Source organism: Balaenoptera borealis, assembly GCF_965194805.1.
Source record: "Balaenoptera borealis genome assembly, chromosome: 6".
Taxonomy (NCBI): domain Eukaryota; kingdom Metazoa; phylum Chordata; class Mammalia; order Artiodactyla; family Balaenopteridae; genus Balaenoptera; species Balaenoptera borealis.
Genome location: NC_138863.1, coordinates 20,860,133 through 20,879,031, shown reverse-complemented (window position 1 = coordinate 20,879,031; position 18,899 = coordinate 20,860,133). Strand labels below are relative to the sequence as shown.

Below are 18,899 nucleotides of genomic sequence, written 5' to 3'. Positions count from 1 at the left end.
TACATGTGGGAATCTAGGTGGCACTTTTTTTTTTTTTTTTTTTAATTTATTTATTTATTTATTTATTTTTAGCTGTGTTGGATCTTCGTTTCTGTGTGAGGGCTTTCTCTAGTTGCGGCAAGTGGGGGCCACTCTTCATCGCGGTGCGCGGGCCTTTCACTATCGCAGCCTCTCTTGTTGCGGAGCACAGACTCCAGACGCACAGGCTCAGTAGTTGTGGCTCACGGGCCTAGTTGCTCCGCGACATGTGGGCAGGTGGCACTTTTTAATGTAAAATCTCCCCATAGTCAAATGTCAACAGCGAATCCAAGTTTTGAATACAGTATATTGTGAGGATCATTTTGCCTGGGTCCGGAGCTCTGGTCCTGAGCTTTTGCGCTCTTCTGAAGGACAGCCCGTAGAGACCCAGGTCCCCTCTGTGAAGCCTCTTGCCCGTGGCCCCAGAGTGACAAAAACATAGCAGGCAGGCCTGAATCCTGGGGACCTAGGAGGCTGGGCAGGTGCCCTCTCTGAAGGCCTGGGGCCCTCTGGGCACGTCCCTCGGGCCTGGTTGGGAGTGACTGGGAAGCCCAGCCTGGGGCAGGCCTCGAAGCAGGGAGGCAAAGACGGTGGCTGGATTTGAAGCCCCTTGTGAGTGGACCGCAGAGCTGGGCTCAGTGTCCAGAGCACGCTGCGACCATACGTCCCATGACCACGACTGAAGCCTGCGTCTGCTTCCTGCTGGGCCTGATGCTGCGGCCCCAGAGTGCCTCCTTGAGCCTCCCTCCCTGACTCCTCTTCTCTCCTCTCCCCTCCCTTTCCCCTCTCTCCCCCTGTGTGTTCTTTTTCTCCCTCCTCACTCAGGGTCTATCATTTCTTCTTGCTGACTCCTGTCTACCCAACGCCTTCATATACCTTCTCAGGGACTTTAGCAGCGGGGGCCCACCCAACTCCCCAACCTGTGCTCCCTTCTGATCTATCCCGTGGCCTCCCCCTTCCTTACTTCCTATGCCCTCCCTCCCCCAACTCATCTATTTTGGGAAAATGTCTTCTGCCTCACTCCTATCAAAGGACCCAGGAGCTGCCATGTACAGCCCCATTCCCTACGCCCCACGCTGATGTATTTGGGATATGGCCACTTAAGCCATGTCTCTGTTAGTTTGGGGATTTCACTATTCAGGAAACCACATCTTGTTCCCAACTTTGAATAAGCAGGCACAGGAGCTCCTGACCTATAAGTTACAGAGCTTCATTTGTATATTTAATCATGCTCTTGGCTGTAGACTGTAGAACCAGCCATTTCCTCCCAAGATGCTTGGAATCATCTTTCCCTTTCACTTCAACTTGTATCATTCAAAGACTGCCCCTTGGCCTGGATGTGTTCTAGAGTGTCCTTTGTCACTTGGTATACCTGTCAAACTGCTTCTCTGTCTTCATGATGGTTCCAAAGCCACCTCCTACAGGGAGTCATCCCTGATTTCTCTAGGTTGAGTGCAATGCCTTGATCACTGAGGGCCGTATCAGCACAACCTTATGAGGCTCTCTGCATATGCCTGTCTACCTCCCAGAGGAGCCCTGGAAGGCAGGTATGGGGGGGGGTCATTCATCTTTGCACCCCATTCCCCCAGCGCCTAGCCTACTCTCAGCAGGTCCTCAACAACCTTTGTGTTTGAGTGAGTGAAAACATAAGTCAGGCGTCTGCTCGGGTTTCCTGCCTGGCCCTGAGGAACGGGGATGAGACTGCCCACTCCATAAGAACGGGAACCATGTCCATCCTGTTGACCTTGGGACCCCAGCACCTCACTCCGTGCCCAGCACTCCCTGTATATATGTACAATGAAGGAACATGGTGGCAGAAATGCTCAGGGCGCCTCATCCCCATAAAGTCCTCCCTGGTTCCCCACTCTGATCCCCCAGTGTTGACAGGCTCCCTCACTGTGGCTGAAGGCCTGGAGCCTTCCTATGCCTGCTGTGAGAGCACTTCCCCATGTGTCTCTGGGTCACTACACTGTGACCCCTCACAGAAGCAATATGTATCTTATATGCATCTTTGCACCCTTAGCACCTAGTACAGTGCCTGAAACAATTAGACAATCCATCCCACGTTTTTTTGTTTGTGGCCGTGCCCCGCGGCATGTGGGATCTGAGTTCCCCGACCAGAGATCGAACCTGCGCCCCCTGCAGTGGAAGCACAGAGTCTAAACCACTGCACCACCAGGGAATCCCACGCTCCATCCAACTTTAACAGTGCAGCACACACAGCTGTTTGATGAATAAGAGGTTTTGCTCCTCTAGGACATGGCCAGCCTCTGGCCCCAGGTGGGCAGCGGTGGCTCCAGGGAGAGAAGTGGAACAGGCAGGAGATGCCCACATTGCCGGGCTCTCACCGCAGCCATTGAGGCCCTTGGTATTGAGAAGCTGCTGTGTGGTTCTGAGAAAAAAATAGGAGGGGGAGGTTGGGGAGAGGTGCTGAGGGAGAGGCAAAAGCCCTCATTATTCATGGCAGTATTTCTTAGGCTCGTTAACTCTAAAGGATGAGCTGGGTTTGATTAATCGGGTGGTTAAGCAGCCATGTCAAATTGCCAATCAAGTAAGAGACATTACTTCCGGTCCCTGGCAACGGTGCCAAGCAACAGCAAAGGCTGTTCTCCTTGTTTTCCAAACGGCAGCCATGAGACAAGGGAGGAAGAGCCGCTGGCCAGGCATAACTGATAACAAGACCTGGGCTCTCCATCGTGGCTCTGGATGTGGGACCATCACTGGAGCCCCCGAGTTATCTGGAGAAGGAGGGAGCATGACCTGGCCACAGGCCAAGAGGCCAAAGGTATGCAGTTTCCCCTGGAGCTCCCAGTCCCCCACGCTTTCCCTTGGCACCAGACAACCCAAAAGGCAGGATAGGGACTTGCTTTCAGTGCCACAAATATTAGAAAGCAAGGACACCAAAGCTGTTAGAAAAGTTTAACTTTGATGAAGGAAGCAATCCAGGATTTTAGAAAGAAGAACCTGCAGAGAAGCTATTTTAACCTTGGCATTCACGTAAGTTTTTTATTTTATGATTTAGCATATTTTTATGTACATTGGGGAGGAGGGCCATAATCGTTTTTGTGTTTAGGGCTTCTAAGAGGCCTGAACCTGGACACTGTACCGTCTTTGACTGGTCAACCTGTGCTTCTTCAAGAAAGGAAAAATGGAAATGAGCCAACAGCCAGCCAGGTTCAGGTTAGACTGAAGGAAGGTGTTCTTTGCAGTAAACTCTACTAAAAGTTAAAATGGTGGAACGTGGAAATTGAGGTGATAAACATCTCTCAATATAACAGAGACCCCTATTGAAGAGAAAGGTTAAATGACCAACTCAAGGTTACTCAGCCAGGGACTTCCCTGGTGGCTCAGTGGTTAAGAATCTGCCTGCCAGTGCAGGGGACACCGGTTTGAGCCCTGGTCTGGGAAGATCCCACATGCCATGGAGCAACTAAACCCGTGTGCCATGACTACTGAAGCCCGCGTGCCTAGAACCCGTGCTCCGCAACAAAAGAAGCCACCGCAAGAAGCCTGCACACCGCAAAGAAGAGTAGCCCCAGCTTGCTGCAACTAGAGAAAGCCTGCACACAGCAAAAAAGAGCCAACACAGCCAAAAATAAGTAAATAAAATAAATAAATTTATTTTTAAAAAAAAAGTGGTCACTCAGCCAACCAGTGGCACGGCCAGAATGTAAAGCCGGGTCTTTCTGACATCAGACTCTGAACTTCTCATCACACTCTGCTCATGCCCCCCTTGCACGTGGGCTCCTCCTGTCCCTCCCGCACCTGTGCCCATGGGTCTCTTCTGTGGTCCAGCTCTAGCCCTTCTGCCAAGTCTCCATGACTGCCAGCTACAGACCCATCCTCTCTCCCTGCGTCATCACCCACAGTTTGGCCCCTAATCAGTCTTCAGTTGTTTCCTCTGGGATTTGGGGTGCTCCTGCATGACCCATAGGACTGGGCACATCATAGTTGCACAATAAAAGTGCATTTACTGGCTGGCCAGGAACCAGGGTAAGGCAGAGGACAGGCCCCTCTGGCCCAGCTCCTGAGGGTCCAGCCTTTGGGCTGGAGGATTATTACAGACCTGTCTGCAGTGTTCAGCAAACTCCACAGCGCAGAGCAGCTCATTAAATGCAAAGGGCACCAGACACTTTCTCAATGAACGGCTTGGAGCTTTGGGGCCCAGAGACCACGCTGGGAATGACTAAGGCAAGAAAAACGAATCTTCTCTAATCCCCGGGCCCCCATGGGACACAGTGTAAGGGACAGGTGAAGGGCATGGTTTTGGGAGACCAAGTCCTTAGGTTTAAACGCCTCTTCAGCTCTTACTGGCTGTGCAAACTTGGGCAAGTCTCTTAACCTCTGTGAGGCTCTGTTTCTTCATCTTTCCTTTGCAGGCAACTCTTACCTCCTCAAAGCCTGGCTGTAAGAGTGGAGTGAGATCATGCATGCAAAGTGCTGGACACAGAGCCTGGCCCAAGTAACTCCTCTTGTGAAAATATTCCAATTCACACTCACCTTTCCATAAGGACTTTAGTTTCATAGTTTTTTTCTACTACAACTCTAATCTATGCTCCGACGATCAAATAGGTACGACGGGAGCCATGCCTTAGGTAAAGGGTCAACTAAGCCTAGAGGGAGGTTGAGATAAAAGAAATGCCTAAGAGAGTCCACCATGGTGAGGTGGGTAAGGGGTCGGGGCACAGGTCTCCCTTCTGGCCCAGGACTGTCCTCTGTGTTACCAGGGATCACTAAGAGTGTTTGGGGGCCCTCTTTCCCTGGGGAGGCTGAACAGGAGGCCGCTTGGATGGGTTAAGTGGGGTCATGCTAGAGGCGGGACAAGGTTGTCCATAGCCCTTGGCTGTGGCTGAGCTGGCGTGTGGGGAAGAGAACAGGATGGATTTTCCTTGCTGCCAAATAACACAGCAAGCTGCAGGCGCAAGACTCCAGTCATTTCTCCATTCACAGATTTCTTTCTGTTTACTTCTGCCTTGCTTCAATTTTTCTCCCCTCTCAATCTGAAAGGCCTTGCTTCTGGAGTCCTTAGGTTACCTAGTTGCCGTGGCAGTGGCAGGTAAGCCAAAGACTTCCCCTTCCACCCACATGGGCACCAGGCACCCTTGCCACTGAGCAGAAGGAAAAAAATAGTCTAGTGAAGCAAAGACAGCCCCAGTCCTGCTGTAGTTTGCAGCTCTGGGAGATCAGAACAGAGGAAACAATAGCCTTGGGGTGCAGTTTAGGGACATTTCCCTTTATTGAGACTAACATGGTGGTTAAGAGCTTGGACCCTAATCCCAGACAGATTCGGGTATACCCAGGCTCTTATAATCTGTGTGACCCTGGGCAAGTTGCTTAACCTCTCTGGGCCTCATTCAATCATTCGTTTATTCATCAAATATACATCTAGTATGTTCCAAGTTCTTTTCTAGGTGACAGGGATACAGCAGTGAATGCTACTAATCAAAATTCTCTAGTCAAGAGGGACAGACGTTTTAAGACGATAAACAAGTAAACTATAAGTACCTGAGATGTTGTTATGTGCTATGGAGAAAAATAAGCAGGGAAAAGGAAAATGGAATACCAGGGAGGGGACAAGTTGAAATTCTAAAAATGGGGACATTTGAGTGAAGACCTGAGGATGATGAGGGAGCAAGCCATGCAGATATATGGGGCTGGGCAGAGAGAACATCAAGTGCAAAGGCCCTGAGGCAGAAGCATACCTAGCATGTTCTAGGGACACCAAAGAGGCTGGTGTGTCTGGGCTAGAGTGAATGGAAGGACAGTGATTAGGACATGAGGTCAGAGATATAATGGGGATCAAGAATGGGGGACAAGTCAGGCAAGGCTTGTGGGCCATTTTAAGGACTTCGCATTTTTTGTGAAGGAAATGGGAAATCATGAGCTTGTTTTGAGCAGAGAAGAGTGACATGATATGACCACGTGTGACAGGATGCTTCTGGCTGCTGTATTGAAAATAGACTAGGAGGAAGTACGGGCCAAGTAGGGAGCCAGGAGGCTGTAATCCAGGAGAGCGGTGATGGTGTTTTGGACCAGCAGGGTAGCAATGGAAGTTCTGAGAAACTTCTGGGTATATTTTTGAAGATAGCAATGGAAGTTCTGAGGAAGTTTCTGGGTATATTTTTGAAGATACAGATACTAAGATTTCCTGATGGATTGGGTGTGGTGGATGAGAGGAGAAAAGTCAAGGACGATGAAGATAGCAGTGAGAAGGCTGGAGTGTTGCCTTCAGTTGAGATGGGAAAGACTGAGGGGGGGCAGGTTTTGGAGGGTAGATTGGGAGCTCATTTGGAGATGTGTCAATTTTGAGATGCCTGTTAAATATCCAAGTGAAGACATGAAATTGGGATGGCAATATATATTTGTCTGGACTTTAGGGGAGAGGTCCAGCCTCAAGATATACCTTTGAGAGTCACTGGCATACAAATGGTGTTTAAAGCCACGAGCCCAGGAGTGAGTGCAGGTGGGAAAAGGGAGGGATACCAGGGCTGCTTCCTGGAGGATGCCAAGATGTCAGAGCTTAGGAGACGGGGAAGAACCAGAAGAACCTGAGAGGGAAGGTCAGTGGGCTGAGAAGAGAATGCGATGCTCCAAAAGCCGAAGAAGGAGACAAAGTCTCTCAGGAAACAGGGAGCCCTGTCAAAAGCTGCTGTTGGGTCCAGTTGGATAAGAACTGAGAATTAACCATGGATTTGGCAAGTTTTCTTTCTATTTCTTCCATTTTCTAGATTAAGCAAAGCCATGGACTGAGAGTGCAGGTGGTGGAGGAGGTGCTGGAGGTCTGAGAACTGGCATAAAATAGTCATCTGGGAGAGTTTTAAGAGTGATTAGACTAGAGAAATAAGTAGAATTGCTGGCAGCACTGAGGGTCCTTTCTATTAAAATAAAATGGCTCATCTGTGAAACTGGGGGAGGAGGGTAGTAAGAAAATATATTTAGCACCCTGCCTGGCACAAAATAAGGTCTCAGTAAATGCTAGGCGAATATGGAAAGGGTTATAATAGAAGTTATGGCTGATCTCCTTGTCTCTAAGGCCACCTTCTCACCTACTTCAAACACTGATCAATTTCTTTCCTTCCTTTCTCCCTCCTTTGAATAAGATTCCCTTCTTATTAATAATCCTAATGTTATAAACATCTCACAGTTCTAACAAAGTGCTTTTATAGACATTATATCATCTACTACCTCAATAACTGAATGAGGCTAATAATTATTTCTCCTGCTTTATTCTATGAGGGTACCCACTCAGAGAGGTTGTTACTTGCTCAAGAGAAAGGCAGGGTAAGGCTCTGAAACCAGTTCTGTCCATCGGGCTGCCCACACCCACAGCATCTCTGCCCACTCCCGTGACCCCTGCCTCCCATCCCTTCTCCCACCCCCAGCAGCCTTGTTCATCAGATCCTTACCTTTCCAGCCCTGACAAAGAGAGATGGCCTCGCTGAATCCCTGTTAATGTATAAACGCAACGGCAGAAACGCTTTTCCCCTTTGCCCCTCTCCTCCGAACCCAATTCCAGGCAGGCAGTGTTCACAGGGTATTAACTGATGTGGTGGTGAGGGGGACAGAGTGGCTCTAACTCCCCCTCTCACCCCCTCCTCCCACTCCCTCCTCTCACTCCCACCCTTGGCCGGGGGGAGACACTTGTTAAGTCAAAATTAAGAGACAGTGATTTTGGGAAGTTCCCTGGTGGTCCAGTGGTTAGGACTCAGTGCTTTCACTGCCAAGGGCTCAGGTTCAATCCCTGGTTAGGGAACTAAGATCCCGCCAGCAGCGTGGCGTAGCCAAATTAAAAAAAAAAAAAAAAAAGGAGACAGAGATTTTTATAAGCATAGGAATGCATTAAAGTTCCCTCTGAGATGTGGTCTGTATTAATAAGGAAAGTTTCACTTGCCTTGTAGATGCTCCACTGTGAAGACTCAGAGGACCCAACGCCTTAAAATCAGAATTTCCCCTCTTGAGTGGAGTGGAACCTGTGTGTATTGGAGTGGGAGGAATGGGCACAGGAATAGGAAAGTTCACTGAGATTGTGGAGGCGCATTAGGAGGAATGCCAAGGAAAGTAGAGACTCCTCAATGTCCATCCTAGGTAGTCTCTGTGAGGAAAGATAGTTGACAGGGAAAGCAAAGAACTGTTTGGTACCACTCCCGGGACTCCACATATTCTGGGGGACCAGCTGACAGGAAGGCTTATCCATAACACATCCTCCCAACTTTATGGGCACCACCAAACTGGTCCGCGATATCGACCAACTATCTGTGTAGCTGTGATCTGGGTTGGGGGAACAGAGCTGGGAGGGAGGAGACAAACAGGGAGCACAGATGGGGCCAGTGAACAGAAGGGAAACCTAGAAGCTTTCAGTGTCTTCTTCCTGCAGGACACCAGGCAGTGATTTCTTGATTCCACAGACGGGAGAGAGGTCAATGTACCCTGGAATTGGGATCAAGAAAGATGACCTATCATGAGGACCTTCTTACCAGCAAAGGTTGTGGTAGATAAACAGGAGGGGGTGTGGCTTCTGCTGTCCAGGAGGGTGATGAAGCAAGTTTCCCCCTTATCTCTGGGAGGCAGGCTGATTGACATGATGACCTTCAAAGATCCCCATGGCCCTAGAATCCATTATTATATACAGACAAGCCATTCTGAATTCTCTGCATGTTGTGTCAGGCAGTGTACAGGCAGCAATTTGTTTTCTGGATGGAGCCATTTCTGGCCACTCATCCATAGCACTTTACACGCTCCCTTTCCAGCCAGGCCAGGCCCAAGCTTCTCACTTCCCCTCTCAATGGCACCAAGGCCAAACCCTGGCTTTAGGAGACCCACAGTGTGTCAATACTGGTAGAGTAAATAGAGAATTGTTGCAAGATAATTTGATTTAAAAAAGAAAGACTCTATTACTAAGTAGAAAAAAAAAAAGATTTAAGGCCTTAATGAGCTCTAGTTATCTACACTGAATTCAATTAACCGCATAATTATTTCTAGTTCTCTCACACCAGCAGCTTACTTTCACAAACACACACACACACACACACACACACACACATAATCTGCCTCTCTCTTCATGGAAAATTTTCCAGCTTTCCTGTTCATCAGTTCAAAAAAAGGGATACAAAATGAGACATGGAAAACAAACACACAAACCCAAACCAAACCCTCCAAACCATGTTTTTCTATTTTCATAATTATTTTATTCCTGCAGTGCTTTTCTCCCTTATGTCTGTCATAAGACAAATGTACCTATTCCCTCTAACTGCCTCTAAATTTACTCAAGTGGTACTAGAAAGAAGAACTTAACCTTACAATAATTGAATTTAAATAACATCCAATTCCGTAAAGTCAAACATGATCAGCATAATAAACAAACCAAATGCCACAAGGGCTGGCAGAAAGAAAGAAGGTCATATTTTATGTGCATATTCGTAATCATATCCATATTTCTAATGACCTAAATGTGCCATATACTGTCCATGTATCTTTCTGTACAACTTACCATTACCATCGCCATTGTTACCAAAGAGCTAAAATTAAAGGCTGATATGCCCTCAGTCCTTTGCCTGACTTAATAGAAAAACATAACTTTGATAAACCTTGCTGGCCAGAATTGGGCTATTTGCATACAGCAGTGGGCTGGGCCTGTTTCCAAGGTTCCAGGCCACCAGGCTGAAATTTCAGAGATTCCAGGTCACCGTGTTCTCTTTCTTTCCCACAAGTCAGGCCAAGCCAAGGGCACAAGTCAATGGCAAGGTTAGGGCAATTACTCAATCGCCTCCTGCTAACCGCCTTCTTCTTACAGGGAGAGGGAAGGATAAAACAGATACCCCAGCTCTCCATCCACCCAGATGTCTCAGTGTTTCATAAGACCCCTCCCTCCCCAAATCTTCTTCCCTCACGTGCATGTGTTTCTACCCCCTGATGTGGGGTGAAGAAAAGGTCTTAAGCTATGAGTGTTTACAGCTACTACTCCTCTCTCAGGTAAGGCTGTGAATTTGTGTGTTCATAGCCCAACTGAGAGCTTTGCGATGCTCTTGGTAGCGCAGGGAAGGAGGGCAGAGTGGCTAATATGATCTGTGTAATAGAGAGCCTAGCAAGGAAAGGGAAGTATGAGGGGGAAAAGGAGATTTTTGCCCTATAATTTCCTCTGCCTGCTTTTTAAAGAGGCTGCAGTAAACATTGAAATGCTTTTCAATTCTTTCTCTGTATAGGACTTGTATTTCTACTTCATGACGAACTTTGTTCAGATTATATTCCATTTAGACTGAAAAACCTGAAGCCCAGAGAGGGCAGTGGCCTTTCCTAGGGTGGTACAGTGGGGCAACACTGAAATAGGAAAAAATGACAGACATCTCCCTCTCTGGGTTCAGAGCTTCAGAGTCGGTCCCACATCCCTCGATATTGATGCCTCTCACCACGCGATACCCATTCCAGAGCTGCTGAAAGTTCAGCCCAGTTCTTTTCACACCTCTCAAGGAAGTGTACTATTCCTGAAGTCTTGGCTCCAGTTCCCCGTCAGGAATAAGCCTGCTAAGGAGAATTGGAATTACTACGGCGTGTGAATAGATGCCAGTCTGTTGACTCCAAGCTTCTGCTAAGCTGCTCCAAGTGGTTGTAGCTTCTGTCATCTTGGCAGTTTTACTTTTTCTTTGAAAGAATTCTGTATCCCTTACTTCTGGAGCTGGGAAGGGGCGTGGTCTTCAAAGACCTTCCTCTCCATCCTCCAGCCTCTGGTCAGACTGCCTGTCAAGCACCACCCTTGGCAGATGGGGTTCTCCTGTTTGAGATAACGCAGGGGAGGGGGACCCCAGAGCCTCCGTGCTTATCAGTGCTTCCAGGCTTCCCTTTCAGATCTGTATTATGAAAACCAATGCAGGACAAGGCCAGAGCTTACAGAACAGCCTAAGCCTCTACACTTAAAGACTGGGGGGATATTGAGGGACCAGCAGTGCTTCCCTCCAAAAGAGGCTGGCTGTAGCCCACCGTCTCCTTTTAGGAGCTGTTCAGCATCCTTGGTCGAGCTCTGGCTCTCCGGCACCTGCCCAGGAGACACACATGCTAGGAAACGCTTCCTCAAACCTACCCAGATGGGGCTTCCCTGGTTGCGCAGTGGTTGAGAGTCTGCCTGCCAATGCAGGGGACACGGGTTCGAGCCCTGGTCTGGGAGGATCCCACATGCCACGGAGCAACTAGGCCCGTGAGCCACAGCTACTGAGCCTGCGCGTCTGGAGCCTGTGCTCCACAACAAGAGAGGCCGCGATAGTGAGAGGCCTGCGCACCGCGATGAAGAGCGGCCCCCACTTGCCGCAACTGAAGAAAGCCCTCGCACAGAAACGAAGACCCAACACAGCCAAAAATAAATAAATTAAAAAAATAAGTAAATAAAATAAAACCTACCCAGATTCTCAGCCTTCACCATGGTGTTTAGGCCTGATTTCATTTAATTAGTGGTGGTAAGTAAAACATTACTTCCTTTTACTTGCCTTTAACCTCTTTCAGGTGACAAGGTGGCTAAGCAAGAAATCAAGACTTGTTTCAAAACAATTTTTTTTCTGGGATTTGGCAACCCAGTCCGTGTTCTCTCTCTCCTTGTACTTCATGATTGTTTAAAACTTTATGCATCTTCCCCTCAGCAGCAGTCCCTTCAACTGAAAAATTCTATTTTTAAATCCTATTCTCATGTCATGCATCATTTCAGCCACTTTATTTCTAGACCTTCACCAGTCTCGTAGGTTTTTAAGGTAAGTTTCCCTGCTACGTCCAAGACAGCCAAGGGGCCACATGTCTGGAGGCTGAGAGAGAAAAGGCTATATCTTAAAAATATAGAGAGATTTATAATAAATCAAAATTTTCCTCACAACTATAGCCCGCCCCATGCACACATAATTTCCCCCAAATCAGGATCATAATTTACAGCCAGTATTTAACTTGTATTTTTTCTTTCTTTTTTTAAAATACTTTAAAAAAAAATATTTATTCGTTTATTTATTTGGCTGCACCAGGTCTTAGCTGCGGCACGCAGGATCCTTGTCGCCACATGCAGGATCCTCGCCGCAGCATGTGGGATCTTTAGTTGCAGCATGGGGGATCTTTAGTTGTGGCATGCGGGATCTAGTTCCCTGACCAGTGATCGAACCCGGGGCCCCTGCATTGGGAGTGCAGAGTCTTAACCACTGGACCACTAGGGAAATCCCTAACTTGTATTTTTTCTTTCACACTATGTCATGAAAAATTTCTCACGGTGATCCATGATTTTGTGCATCATATCCATGATTATTTCCTTAGAAGACAGGAATGAATGGAATTACTAATTCAAAGGGCGTGGACATTGTTAAGGCTCTTAATACATTCTGAAGGCCAAACTGGTCTTCAGAAAGATAAGCCAGTTTCCATCCATATTCTTACAATGTGTCTGTACCTGTTGCTATTGGCCCATATTTAAGGTCTTGTCCTTCCTCCACATTCTCATGAACAACTGTCAGTAGTGCCATGATTATGACCCTGAGAAGGAAGGCACAGAAATGCAGGCAGTCTCTTCCTCTCTACCTTTCTTTCCACTTTAGGGGAAGCACAGGAGGTGGCTTCAGGATTGGGGCTGAGTCAGGAATTTGCAACATTGCAACCGAGGCAGTCTTCGGGGAGAGTCTCAGCCATGAAAGATAACCAGGGGGCACCTAGCCAGCTGGAGGCTGCAGCATCTTAGCCTGGGTGCTGTGGGGTATTCCTTCTCCAGGGAACCGGTAGATGATAGGGATGACTCAGGGTATTCTTGTCAAGAGTCTCAGCATGGCCCAGTCTCTGAGATGGCAAACTACGAGGCTAAGGCACTCGGGTCTGAAGGGCCCCACTCTTAAGACCCTGCACCTGGATAATTGCCCACCACTTCTCTTTGAGATTCCTACATATGAGAATGCCACACCCTTGTATGACTGGGCAACTTTGTTGTTAAAAACGTATCATAATCTAACCTGTATCTTCCCTGCTACAATTTCAGCCTTTTCCTATTTTTTCATGACAAGTGGATGACGCACACCCTTTAAGATCAAACAACTTCTGACTCTGCCATTTATCAGTTGTATCAGTTAGTTCAAGCTGCTCTTGCACAGGAACCCCAAAATTAATGGCTTAAAATATAACCATTTATTATTTTTCACAAGGCTGTAAGTTGGCTGAGGGGTTCTGCTGATCTGGTTTGGCTGGTCTTGGCTGGGCTCGCCCATGCATCTTAGAGTTGACTAGAGTCTGGCTGATCTAGGAGGGGTGGTCCACCTCTGCTCATATGTTTCTTAGCATCCAGTAGGATTGCTCAGGCTTGTTCACATGATGGGGGAAGAGTTCCCACCAACAAGAGAGGGCAAGCCCTGATTCACAAGAACTTTTAAAGCCTCTGCTTACATCAAATTTACTAATGTTCCATTGGCCAAAGCAAGTCATCTGACTATTTCAGAGTGTGAGTAGGCATTACAAAAGGAAGTGTCTACAGGGAAATATAAAGATCTAGGGCTATTTGTACAATCAAGTTATCACGTTAGCTCTGTGACCTTGGATAATTTTCTTAACCTCTCTGAGCCTTAGTTCCATCATCTGTAAAAATGCAGTTTTTGTAAGATCCATGCTGTAATAAATGTAAAATATCTGGCACATAGCAAACTTCCCATATGTATTAATTTCCTTCTCCTTTTCCACCATTTTGACTTTCTCTTTTTTCTTAAATGCATTATTCTTATGCATTACCTTCCACATTCAAAGCTTCAACATAGGAACACTAAACGTTATACCTGTAGCTTCTGTTGAATCCACAACTCCTAGCCTGTGCCTAAGAGAGTAGGCTATCAATTCATTCCAATGATTTGGAATTTGTATAAAGGAATCAAGGAGTCTCCCCTTCCCTTTATTCCTGGGACTGTGCAGTTGAGAGATGATCTCTGGCTCTCTGATCCAACTCCACTCCCGAGAGTGAAATAGAAAGGGTTAACACGTTTGCATTAACTGATGACTCTGAGTAGAGGCAACAAGATGGGGAATCTCCATTTGTAATTTAAAGGTGGCCTTGGGGTTAGGATAAGTATTCTGGCTTCCCCTTAGCTAATCAGGCTCCAGAAGAGACATTAATTGCAGCCAGTCCATCCTGCTGAGGAGACCCAAAGCTGCCAGCTCCCTTGCTGGGAATGGAATAGAATTTTAATTGGCTGTGAAAGCATCATGGCAGGAGGTGCACAAAAGAGTTGGTCCTCTCCCCCAAAACAGGTGAGAGAAGCTTCAAGGAAAAGGCCCTGAGGAGGTGCATGGCAGCAAAGACCCACCACATTCAGGGGTCATCCTGGCTGCAACACCACTGTTCCAGTTCCAGGGCTGGACTCCAGCCAGGGTCAAGGACTCTCTCACACAGTGCACTTGGGGTGGTCAGCACACGAGCACCAAGCCTACAAACCTCATCTCTGTGCTTCCCCTGACTTTCACAAGAGAAGCACTACATAGTTACTGTCACTTGTATAACCAAGAAAGCCAGTATCACCCACCTCAGAGAGCCCTCCATAAGGGGGGGCTTATCCCGCCAGTATGAGTGTGTGCGTGTGTCCATTTGTCCATTCGTGTGGCCTGAAGCAATGGCACAACATTCCTGTACTGTAGTTTTAGAGCAATGTTAATATTTTTTTACTTAAATAAATTAATGTGATAATGTTGGGGAAGACATGTTCTGGTGGCAATGCGTGTGCTCTTTCTGCCATGGCAATTCCTAGAACACACATATGGGGTGATGTGTGCAGGTCTGTGGACGTGACTATGAAAAACAAAACAGTGTGAGTTTGTTAGTATAAATACACAAAGATGCATGGTGTGGCTTTGGGGGACTACGGGCAAGTTATTTAACCTCTCTGTACCTTACTTTCTTCATCACTAAAATGAGGGCAATAGTAGTACTTACCTAATAGGACTGTTGGAAAGAATAATCAGATTTAAAAGCTTAGAATAATTCAGAGACTCAATAAATGTGTTTTCATGATTACTTTTAGTGAAGTGGGAGTGGAGCTGGTCATTGACCCACCCGTACTCTGTCGACCTAGTGGTATAATGAACTTGTTGGCGAAAAGCAGAGCAGAAATACAAAAAATACACAAGTGAAATCAATGCTTACAGAAAACTATTTTGTGAGATAAAAGCTTGTTAGATATTCAGAATTTTCAAGGAAACTGTGCTACATTAATACTTTAAAATGTAAAGCAATAAAAAAATCATTTATAGCTACTAAAAAGTTTTATTGTATATTTGGTTTTTATTATCAAATTTTTATTGAAAGTTTATCACAATTTCAGTTATGGGAGGAGAGATGCATTGAAGGAGACTGTTGAAAATGGAATTTTATAATTTATAAAGATATGAAGACAAGCTTCTAATTTTTAACCAACACTCACACATACACACACACACACACACACCCCTCAGTTTCTACTCTCACTGCCCTCTCCCCCTATTCATACCTCCTATCTCTTCATTGGGAAATAAAACATCTTTCTGGTTTAAGCTCAGGACATAGGAATGAAAATGGAATAAAGGAAGTGACTAATACACAGAATCCTCTCTGAAATGGTGAGAACTTCATCTCCTTAAAAAGCAGATGAAAATCCTTGACCTTTGGGAAAAAGAGCCAGAAGAAGATGGAATTTTTGCATGATTTTAGAAGACAGAACAGGCTATTGGAAACAGCCCTTTCCGCCACCAAACCTGGTCCCCAGATCACAACTGGGTGTCCAGGCTCCTGTGCCTAATCTCTCCCAACTTGGACCATTTATATTTGGGAAATTAGCAAGACAGCCATTTAAAGAAGTAATTGGTTGCACAAATCAGCTCACCCCTTCAAGGGATGATTTTTTCTCACTTTTCTTGAGTCTGCAATAGATTGGCAGGGTCCGTGTAGAGAGAGCCTGTTTTTTTCTCCGCTGTCCAAGGTACTGAAAAGCATGGCGGGGCCACTTGGCTGGGGGTAAGTTTACAGACCGCAGGCAACGCTAGTGCCCCAGAGAGTGCCAGTGCCCAAAGTGGGTGCATCCCTAATGGTGTAACGAGATGAGTAAGAAGCACTGGCTTTGAGTCCTGGCCCCTCCACTTGCCACTGGACAAGTCTCTTTCTCTTTCTGGGTCTCTGTTTTCTCATTGTTTAAATGGAGGACACAGGATTAAATAATCTCTACCAGACTCTGACGGTGTCTGACTTTTTAAGACTCTATAAAGGCTCTGTACATGCAAAACTACTCAACGTGAGTCTAGGAATTGCTTGAAAGTGAACTAGGCCAAAGGCATAGGGACGGGAGCTCTTTGTAACTGAAGTGAGCACGCTCCATGGACAGATGAAGAGAGCTACTGGAAGTGGCACAATAACCACTGGAAACTCCATGCCCCTCTCAGAGCTCTGAAGCAGAGGATCCAGAGAGAGCAATTTATGGTTGCGCATCTGTAACGCAGCAGAGGGAGAGACATGTAGCCATGGGAATCCTCAGGGCACTGGAAAGATTTGCTCCTTAGAGTGGAGAAGGGTAGATTTCTATTGCTTGACCCAAATTATTTTTAAAGAGTATCTGATTCACTTCTTCATGCCCCCATGTCACTAAGCAAGCTTCTTATCTTTTGTTTAGCTTCTCAGCTACATAAGATCCTACAACAAGTTCCCCTTGACGTGGGGACGTAAGCACTCTAGGTATTGAAAAGGAGTGTCTTACACTGTAAATATAAATCAACTTTCTGATCTCTATCTTGGTTTTTTACAAGTTTTCTTGGCCTGAATTATGTCTTTTCAGAACATGATCACCCAGAGCAAAAGGTCATTAAATCAAGGTTCAAGACTTCCTTCAGCCCAACCTTGCAGGAGGGGAGCGGGGAGAGCAAAATTATTCTTATGATTGGTTGCCCCTTCCTTCCTCTTTCTTCCTGGACCCTCATCTGACAAAAGAGATGAATTACTCCTGATATGTATATTATGTAAGGTAAATATCATTTATTTTTGTTTTTATTCTGTTGTTTTTGTCTTTGCTTTTTAAATCCTCATCAGCCAAGTCTGTCTTAGGCTGTAGGACAGTGTGGAAAACATTCACAGACTCCATGGAAACCATTCAACTCAGCAAGTAAGAATGCTATATGTGCCACTTCTAATCATTCACCAGCCTCTCAGTGACAAGGAGCTTACTATCACATCCATGATGTCTACCCATTGCATTTTTAATAGCTCCAATCAGTGAATGCTTGTGGGAGGAATGATAAATATTAAGTTGCAAGCTGCAGGAGGGCAGGGCTGTGTGCAAGCCATGATGAAGAGGCATTACAAAAGATTGGAGGATGATCAGGAGGTATGGCAATGTACGTCTGTACTGGGAAGAGCGGTATGTGTGTGGAGCCAGGAAAGGGGATAGGCAGATGTAAGTTCAAGGTTGTACACTATGGGTTTGTCTGAATGTTCATGTGGTCATGGTGCCTTTTCCATCACCTCTGCAACAATTTCCCCCATTACCTGTCCCACCTCCCTCTTCTGGAGGAAAACCCTATCCCTATTCACCATGAACATCACCTTTCTTGCCCTGACTCTAACTTTCAGACAAAAATGCCAGAGGCAAGAAAAATGGAGGAGAGGCAAAGAAAAAGAGGGGGAAATAGATTGAAATAACCAAACTGGGGAGCTTAGGAGCTGCTAAAAGGCTCACCAAGAGGGACTTCCCTGGTGGCGCAGTGGTTAAGAATCCGCCTGCCAATGCAGGGGACACGGGTTCCATCCCTGGTCCTGGAAGATCCCACATGCCGCGGAGCACGAAGCCTGTGTGCCACAACTACTGAGGCTGTGTTCTATAGCCCGTAAGCCACAACTACTGAGCCTGCGTGCCACAACCACTGAAGCCCACATGCTTAGAGCCCATGCTCCACAACAAGAGAAGCCACTGCAATGAGAAGCCCATGCACCGCAACAAAGAGTAGCCCCCGCTGGCCGCAACTAAAGAAAACCTGCACTCAGCAACGAAGACCCAACGCAGCCAAAAATAGATAAATTAATTTTTTAAAAAAGTCTCAGTAAGGAATGGATGGGCAGGCTCCTTTTGGCCCCAGCCAAGACAGCAAATATCCACATACAGACTCAAACTCTTTGGGAAAGAGCTCCATTCCATGAATCTTTGGCCTATTACCTCTCAACCCAGAGTTATCATAGACCCATATGGAAATTGAGCAACCTGTGCTGGGGCTGTCATAGGTGGTCCAATCATGTGGAAGGAATCAAGGGCTCGCCATCGCCAACCATCTCCCTACGCTCATCCCTTTTCCTTTTGTCTAAGTCCCTCAGAGGAATGGCACAGTATAAACCCTAAGGAATAAAGAGGCAGAGGGACCACATACATCTTATGCTGGCGTCCCCTGTATCTAAACACTCCTTTCTTATCAGGACATCCCAACACATCTACCCAACTGAATCCCACTCTTCTTTCACCTAAATATTTTTCATGATAGTCGTCATCATCATCATTATGACCATGGTAAAGATTGTTTTTATTTCACCATTTGCACCCCAAGGACTTTCTGATTCTGTATTTATAAATGCAAAGTTTTAATGGGAGATATGTATGCATTGATAAACTCTTTGAAAATGTATTTTCCAAAGAGAACTCCATTGAGCCAATTTAATTTTTGATCAATCTTTTTTAATATAGAGCAGTTAAACTGTTTCCACTTTTTTCTATTTCTCATTTAATGTTATTGAAACTTTTCACTGGGATAAATCATTTTATAAGTAAAATATGTGTTAACTCATTGATTAGTTGATCTGGTTTGGGTCCATATTAAAATTAGCTAATTATAGCTTCTGTTGTTGAAAATTTTATTCTGTGGCCTTTATAATCCTTCCAAATTTACTTTTTTTC

General features: G+C 46.2%; 1 protein-coding gene across 4 annotated transcripts in view; it reads right to left on the bottom strand.

Annotated features, from left to right (window-relative positions):
- MARCHF4 (membrane associated ring-CH-type finger 4) overlaps positions 1–18,899 on the bottom strand; it is a 102,880-nt gene that overhangs the window by 25,676 nt on the left and 58,305 nt on the right. The gene's annotated exons all lie outside the window — the stretch shown is intronic.